An 8904-nucleotide genomic window follows, 5' to 3' on the forward strand; every position below is an offset into this window, starting at 1 on the left:
TATATAGTTGGTCGATTTTGTGAGAATTTCACTGTCAAATCAATTTTTTAAAAAACAATTTTTGGAAAAAGTCAACAATTTTCATCCTTTAAAAAAACCTACGTAATGTCATTTTCGATCGTTCTAGATTAGTTATATGGTAGCTATAGGATAAAAACGTAAACTGCAGGAACCGCTGTATAATTTGTTTATTTTTTCACAAATTTTTCTGATCCTAAGCGAAGAGGCGATTCAGGGGTGGACTTTATTGTCCTGGTCAGTTTTGCTGTCTATTTGATACTAAACAAGTCGTACCAAGTCGTAACGATCTACGCATGGAGTGATTCCACGATAGTCCTGTCATGGTTATTATACTCACCAGCCCAACTTAAGACTTTTTTTGGGAACCGTACATCAGAGATCCTCGAAACCATTATAATCTTGGCTGAAGCTTATACACACGATTGGTTATGTTTTGCGATTCATTCAACAAACATCGATTTCTTTACATTCGATAAGATCAAGGCGTCAAGTATTTGACTTATTTGATCTTTGATTTCACTCCATGCGTAGATCGTTACGACTTGGTGCCCTAATCCAGCCTTTATGGATTGGAGAAGTTGACTCTGTAGAGTCAAAGATTGCAAAGATTGTTTCATTAAAGGTGCCACCCTTGAAATGGTTGCATTATCGAAAACTAATCGGCTGTATACCACATTGCGCGTACGCCTTCGTAGATGCATCTGAAAATCCGCGCAGCTCGATTTTCTCTGTGTTCGTCTTAACAAAGCGTGGTAACTGGAGCTTGTGAAAATTGTTTAGATCGGCTCGCTATTTGAACCAGTTGTCTGCTAGCTTGCTCGGTAGTTCGTCGTCCCAATTCAAATTCAACAGCGACTAAGAGGGTCGAATATAAGCGAGACATGCGACAATACTTCCCTCTTAGCGCAGCTAGGGTCTTTTCATAGATTCACATTATACGACAATGTGTCTCTCTCAGGGTTCCAATGCAGATGCATTTGGTATTCGAAGGAAATCAGTTGGACAAGTTCGTTCCCGGTTCCCGGTAAAGCAGCCTATCCTCACTATTTGATCTAGTGTGAACGCCGTCAACATAGAATCTTCCGAAAACATTTTTGGCTGCTTTCGGAAACTCTGTTGATGGGCAGCACCCAGCTGTTCCTGTCCTCGGACTGACAGTCACAGACAGACAGTGCATAGTTGGAAGTGTTTGATTGGATCTGACGGATCCTCCCTCTCTACGATTCTCTGATAGTCTGATTTTTTTCACTCACCCAGATTTGACGAAACATCTTGGCTGTGTCCGCTAAAAAGACGTATTGTGCATCTGGAATCGCAAGCACACAGCAAAACGGTCTCGCGAATACTCGGTCCGATCGAGAGGGTGTCGCTTAGCGCCGTGCTTTTGGCGTCTTGCTATGAGCCGACGTAATCGACTCTGAGTTTCCGGCCCAACACTGGTCAATACCAAATTCCTTCCCTTGGGAATTTCGATCGATGTGATTTCTCGCATTTGGCCAGCTTTTGATATACCCTCATGAATTTTACGCAGTCATTAGTTGTTGCTTTTGTGTTTTTGTTTTTTTGCCTTTTGCTTCAACTGATTTGATAGCTTTTATAGTGTAATGCTGCTTTCTGAATCCGCGTCTAATAGGAGTCGGCATGATGCAAATTCCCATTTGCGTTTGCGAACGTTGACCATAGACGTGGGCCAGGTGCTCTTGTTCCATCCATTTGCTTGTTTTGAGTTTGCAGTGGCTTGAGCACATACAATTCTGCGTGTGCGATGTGAATGTAGTCACCATTGTGATGTGTTCTTTAGGATTCTCCTAATCGTCCACCCCGTTGAGCGTTTGTTTCAATACCCTTTTCCAATTTGTTGACTGTCCGCTTTTCGGACGCTCCGGACACTCCGTCATCGTCATCTTTATCCTCGTTGTCACTCCTGCTGGGCGATGGCATCTCGGTAGCCATTTCGCTGCCAAAGTCAAGAGCGGCTTCACATCCACACAGGGTAATATATGACCTATCACACTAGCCAACACTGTGCAGATCCCGGCCAGATGGTTCTCCATGCGCTGCTCGAAGTGACGACGCTTCTTCTTTGGCTTGGAAACACAACTGCGATGAACTCCACCTTCACCGGCTCCGTTTGAGGCTGGACGAGCAACTCTGACTGCCATGAGGCCCTTCCATTGTCAGGTCCTCCGCCTCCACAAACAATCCACCCGAGCCGAGTTTTTTGGAAGAAGATAGATAAATTTTCCCCTTACAAAGCAGCTCGTAAAATAATCCAGCTCCAATTAGCAAATCAACTGGCTGAATTTTCCAAGAGCTGACGTCCAATTCAAAATTGGGCTGAAGGTCAGTGATGTTGGAGACTAAGATCGCAGTTAATTGCGCAGAGTAGTCAGAGCATTGGGATTGCAAGCTGCCATGCACAGAAAACCCATCTGTAGAGAACCCTGCGCAACCCATACCGGATAGAGGCCCCGTAGACCTTATCTTCCGCAGCTGCACCTGGTGCGCCAGCCTTGAAGTGACTAGATGCACCTGCGAGCCAGAATCGAGCAGCGCTCGGCAGGGCAGTAGAACTCCGGAGCGGTTTCTAACCAGAATATTGGCAGTACCAGCAGCACCACATCACTAAAACGATCCTTCACCGCTTCCTAAGCTCAAGTTCCTCGTAATGTGCATGTGAAAGGTGCTCAGTTAAACTATTTCGCCTTTCAGTCTCGTCCTGTTGACTCGTTTAGATCACGCACTATTTCATTTGCGCTGTCCGACACCTTCAGTAAAGTTGCTGTATCCGACCTTGTAGTTGTTGTCAGCTTTATAAATTGCTCCAAAAGAGAATTCACGATGTACCGTGGACGATTAAATCTTTTAGTAAGTCTCTCCTACGCAGTGTTGTAAGCTGAGGTGCGTTTTTGTCAAGTTCGCCTTGTTGTGAATTGTACTCTCATAAATGTGTTTGACTGGTGGCCACTGTGAATAATTGCTAGCAAACCGTTTAATTTGAATTTAGAAATTCGGTTTCAGCGGACACTTGTACCATTGAGCGCTACCTGAATTCGCTGCATTGATGTCTCCTACTTCAGGTCTCGACAGGTTTGCAGTGGCTCGATTTGCCGCCGACTGCTCAAAGAGTTGCTGTTTTTGTAAACTGATTATTGCGTCGTTGTTGATCTGCAGCCCGCCTCTGTTGTTTCACCGCGCGAAGACCTAGTCCATGAAATGTGAGCGACTAGGTCTTCGCGCGGTTCCTGCTCTCTACGTACAGTCCACCTCCTCCCCAACCGGCCGAGGGGCGCTGCCGATAACGTACGGCTCGAATCGCGAGAATAGATCCAAGATAGTAGGAGTAGTATGACGAGGATGCTTGTTGCAAAGATGAAGCGTTTTTTTGAAAGTCTCAAACCATCCAGCTCCCTTAAGGATAAAAGGTTTTAGGTTATTCGTAGAGCATTAGATATTAATTAATTAACATTACTGATAAGATATGGTAGAGAAAATTGTAGTCAGAACATAATATCCTAAAGGGATCATGTTGGGCATATGTCGAACTACAACGGGTAAGGAGAACGAAAGTTTCTTGTTCTTCTACTTGGAACGTTAAAATTTAAGCGTGTTAGTAAATGCTGGCTGTCTACATTTCCATTAATGAGATTATACGTCGTTCTACGGTTTGTTAGTGATGGTAAGTTGTTTCCCATCACAAACAGTGGACGAAGATCAGAGGGAAGGTGAAGATTTGCATCCCAATTAAGGACGAAAATTAAAAAGTTTTTGTACAGATTCTATGTGGTCTCGGTGAACTCCGTATTGAGGACTCCAGGCTCGCGATCCATACTCAAGAATCTCAATATAACCAAGCACACCCATTGCTTTATTAACCATGGTGGATATATGGTCGGAAAATTATGTTTTAAATCTAAGAGCTTTCGACCGAGTTTGGCTTAATGGACTCATGCCCAAAATGAAAACGTATTTGCCAACATACACCCACAAGCTACTGGAATCTTACCTTCTACAATAGGGTATTCTTAGTAAGAAGCAAACGCAGCTACTTCGGGCGACTACAACATCTAAGCTAGAGTTCCACAACGAAGCGCACTCGGCCCGTGTATGTTATATAGGAATATGTTTTGTATACTGCGGATATGCTTACGAACGCACGACCTAATAACGTCAACGTTCGCCGACGATACCGCTATCATTAGTCGCTCCAGATGCCCAACGCAAGCACTAATCGAATTGGCTAATCGTCTAATAGTAGTGGAAAGGTGCGACTGGCGCATTAAAATAAACGAAAAACATTTAACGTTACTCTTAATAGACAACAAGCCCTCCGCTTCACAAAACGGTATACAGATCCCTCAAGCTAACGAAGTAACGTACCTAGGCGTCCACCTTTATTGGACGACTAATGCAAGAAGGCAACCTAAAACTGAAAGCCAGCAGTCTCCACTGGATCATAAACTCACGATCGCCACTGTACCTGGACTACAAGCTACTACTCTACAGTTCACTCCTAAAGCCAATCTGGACGTATGGCTCCCAGATATGAGGGAACGCGACCAGCAGCAACATAGACATCATTCAGTGCGTACAATCAAAAATCTTGAAAACTATTACTGGGCCACCTTGGTATGTTCGCAACGAAAACATCCACCGGGATCTGGCATCCTCGCAGTGAAAGACGAAATCCAGAAGCGAAAAGAGTCCCACAAAGAAAAAACTGTCTTCGCGCCCAAATTTTCCTCGCTCGGGATTGACTTGGAAATTTGGGCGCGCTTGGGTATGATACAGAGTCAAACTCAGTATCAGTCAACATGACTGTTAGTTAAGTCAAAAATATTAATATTTGATACACCTGTTTTAGTCGCGCGAAAAGAAGATTCAAAGAATTAAAAGCAACGTTTTACAAAAAAAACAAAAAAAAATCTAACGGGGAAACCCAGATCACTTACATGAGTTAATCGTTTTGAGGCTTAGCCATATAGAAAGTATTTATCCAAATCGGATTAAAGTATAGATTGGGCGCTAGTGAATCTATACTGAAGTACAAGTGAATCAGTTAAGGCAAGGGGCAAGTCGTTGATAACCAGTGTAAAATTCTTTTTCCAAGAGTCCAAGATGTCTTCATGAGGCACCCCAGATGTGAAGCGGATAAAACGCGAGAGATCATATTTAAAGTAGCTTAAAATCTAGATAAAGAGAACAGATGGGAGTCCCACAAGACTGAGTTTACTGAGTAAGAGGCGAATGCTTTTCTGAAATCAGTGTAAATGGACGTCAGTTGGTAAGCCATTCCAGAACCCATTCGTGACGTTAGCACAATAAGTTGGTAGGTGGGAGCTTCTAGGAGCCATACTGGCACGATGTTATTTGAAAAAAAGTTTTAAAAAAGGGGGAACGATACGTGTTTACGCGTAGTGTTTACAAAGTTATAAAACTGCTTCGGATTCTAAGTAAAATGAAGCGGACGGATATTTCCACGGCACGCAAGCATCGAATAATATACTCAAAGTATAATAAAATTAATGTAGGCAATGTGGCAAAAGACCAGTCAAAATCTAAAAGTAATTAATTCTGTTTCATAAGTCAGCCTTATGAAAAAACTATACGAACATTATGAGATTTAAGTGGAGATTTAAGGTCATTAAAGTATTGGTTTCGATTAAAACCTCAGGAGTTGGAAAAGTTCTGGAAAGAGTAATTCCATCAGGATCTGAATCGAGACAGAAGTCCAGCAATCGTCCTAACTAATTTTATTAGCAGACAAATGTGTCCAGTATGTGGTCGGTTCGGTATGTAGGAACAGGTAACATAAAAAGATTGACTGGTCAAAATGATTTTAGTGCAAAGGAATCTTTCTATCCCACCTCTTGTGATTTCACCTCTTCAAGTGGTGAACTTATTCCGGCTTTAATCAAGTTTCTGTAAAGACTATAATGTGGGATGCAAAGCAAGAACTATCAGAATACAGTTTGGGAAGTTTGCTACGTAGCCCTCTACTATTCTGATAGCTAAGTGTAAAGAAGTTAGTTTTTTGCAACTGAGGAAGACGAGCTTCACTCATACAGGTTTGGTAATTTTTTTTTTTACCAGACTTGACTGATGTTCTTGGACAAAAATGTTCTCTGACCAAAAACTGACACAAAAAAATCTTAATGAACATCTGCATGGGCACGCGTATATGAAAGATGACGTGTGCCTGGTGTAGGTGTATTTAAATTTATTTATAATATGTAAGCTGAGATATCAATCTCAAAAGTTTCAGGGGCAAGCCGGGAATCAAATATATGTTTCGATGGACGGATCACCTGTAAGGGGATTGGTGTCGTAGTTACTAAAACTGCAGCATCAATTTGTACCGGGGGTCTGGTCGGTTCATTTCCCTGTTGGGGTGATTTTTAGGGGGTTTGAACTAATGGTAACTAATGGGAACTAATTTGGTGGTATCACATCGAGAAATCATCCGAATCACCGAGCATCCGAAACTGAGGCCGAACCCGACACACTTAGCGTGTAAAACATTCTCACAAAGATAGCAGTGGATGGTAGGCTGGGATGCAGAAATGTTTTATTACAAGACTTAATCGCACAGACAAGATTATATTCCATGATTTTTTTTATTTTACCTCCAAATATAACACTGCACACGGAAAACAATACGGATATTTAAATAATTAATGTTGCCTGCGCCCTTAGATATTTTTACTAGCAGAATATGTTGTCATGTTCTGGATCTACATAGCCATCTCCTCGTCTAGCATACCAATTCCATCCCCAATCAATTGAAGTCTTTTCATATTGTGTTAAGATGCTTCTGTCGCGAAGACATCCGTGTGGCGTTCGAATGATGTGCGTCCTCAGCCCAAGCCAAGTGATATTGGCTCTAAGTCTGGCGCCTCCTTTTGTCAATGTTTTTAATTGTTCCAGGCCGAAAAATTACAATGTAGAACCAATGCTCAGAAAACTACCGACACCGAAAAGTACTTGTCAGTTTCGCTGCCTAATTGATACTAAAGAAAATTAACAGATCTGCCATTTGTGGAACTTATACATATGTGTAAGTATACGAGGGTGGTCCAAAATATACTAATCCTCCAAAAAAAAAAAACAAAAATTTTGTAAAAGTGGCCATTTATTTCTCAACATAATCTCCTTTTAGCTCGAATCACTAGTCCCAGCAATGCTCCAACTTCTTTACCCCCGTCTGAAAAATAGGTTTTCTCGAGGTCTGCAAAATAGGCCTTTTTGGCGGCGACGTCCCTCCTTATTCGAACGCAAATTTTTGTTCAGCGAGTGACTTTTTCAAGTTTGGAAACAAAAAAAGTCACACGGTGCCAAATCTGGAGAATATGGTGGATGGGGTAGCAGTTCATAGCCCGTCGACCAATTTGACTGAGGCGAGGGCGGAAGTGTGAGCCGGTGCGTTGTCATGATGGATGAGCACTTTTTTCTTGCCAATGGGACCGTATTTTCTGCAATTCGGCGGCGATTCGGCCCAATACCTGTGACCGTTTTGCCCTACTCCAGGTAGTCGATGTAGATCACACCTTGTGATCCCAAAAAAAACGGTGGCCATGGGATAGTCTTCGCCGGAGCAGGTTGGCCGGTGAAGTTCACTGTTTTCTCCTGTTCCTTGGTCTTTGGTGTGTACCAGTGGATTCATGTTTCGCCGACGGCCACGAAACGACGCAGAAACTCCTTCGGATTGCGCTTAAACAGCGTCAGCAGTTGCGTTTGTTGACCGGAGTTAGCAAACGCGGCACCCATCGCTCCGACAGCTTTCTTATGGCCAAAGTTTCATGCACGATATGACCAACGGTCTTTTGAGATGCCTACTGTCTCAGCTATATCGCGCATCTTCAATCGGTGGTAATACGAGATCGTGGGTTTTTGTCCTTATTATCCTCCGTGTTAGTCGTTTTCGGGGCACCAGGGCGTGGCTCATCAAAAACCGACGTGCAACGACGTTGAAACTCTATGAACTAATTTTTAAACGGTCGCCAACGAAGGAGAAGAGTCACCGTACAGAGCATTCAAGTGCTCTTTGATTTCGCTGCACGATTTCCCTTCAAAAACAAGTATTGAATCACATATTGCTCTTTTCCATTTTTCTAAAATCCGCGGATACGTTCGATTCCACACGCAGTCAAAACAAAACTACGATTCCGATTTGGCGGAATTTCGACAGTTAGAATGAACTACGAGAATGAACTACATCGATAGTAAATTTTCTTTTGCGATAGTGACGCTAGGGCGGTGAGGCTTAGTACTTATCGGACTACCCTCGTATATGATGTGGATTTTAAAGCTAGTGAATACAAAAAATATACAGATGACAATATGAGCTAAACTTTAAGTTAAGTTTCGATATTTCCTAAACATTGTCAAAAAACTATCTGCGAAAAGATGATAATAAATTCAATACCAAGGATTAAAAACTTTTTATACATTTTCTATGTTTAATTTTATTCTTTTAAAAGTTTTTCCGATAGGTTGCTTTATGTACATTGCGTATTTTATTTAACTGGATCAAAGGGCTTTCGACTGTATTACAGCGTCCTAGTTCCGTCTAGTTACAAATTCATAACGCGTGCAAAATAAAAAATTTGAATTTTTTCCAAAAAGTACCCTTGTAGAATATTATGCAATAGCCCAACAAAATGAAATTGAAATTGTACTATTTTTTCTCAAACACTGTTTTCTAAATAAAGACACAAATTATTTAAAACGTTTAAACCTTGAATATAAATATTTAAGCCTTTTACTCAGATTGAGAAAACTCTTTTCGGCTATGAGAGTGTGCGAGAGGCAAAGGGTGGTGCGCAAAGGGTATTCTTTTTTTTCGGGAGACTTATCTTTTTGAGTTTCTTATGGTGGGTAGTG

Source organism: Drosophila ananassae, chromosome 3R (genome assembly GCF_017639315.1).
Source record: "Drosophila ananassae strain 14024-0371.13 chromosome 3R, ASM1763931v2, whole genome shotgun sequence".
In the NCBI taxonomy this organism is placed as follows: domain Eukaryota; kingdom Metazoa; phylum Arthropoda; class Insecta; order Diptera; family Drosophilidae; genus Drosophila; species Drosophila ananassae.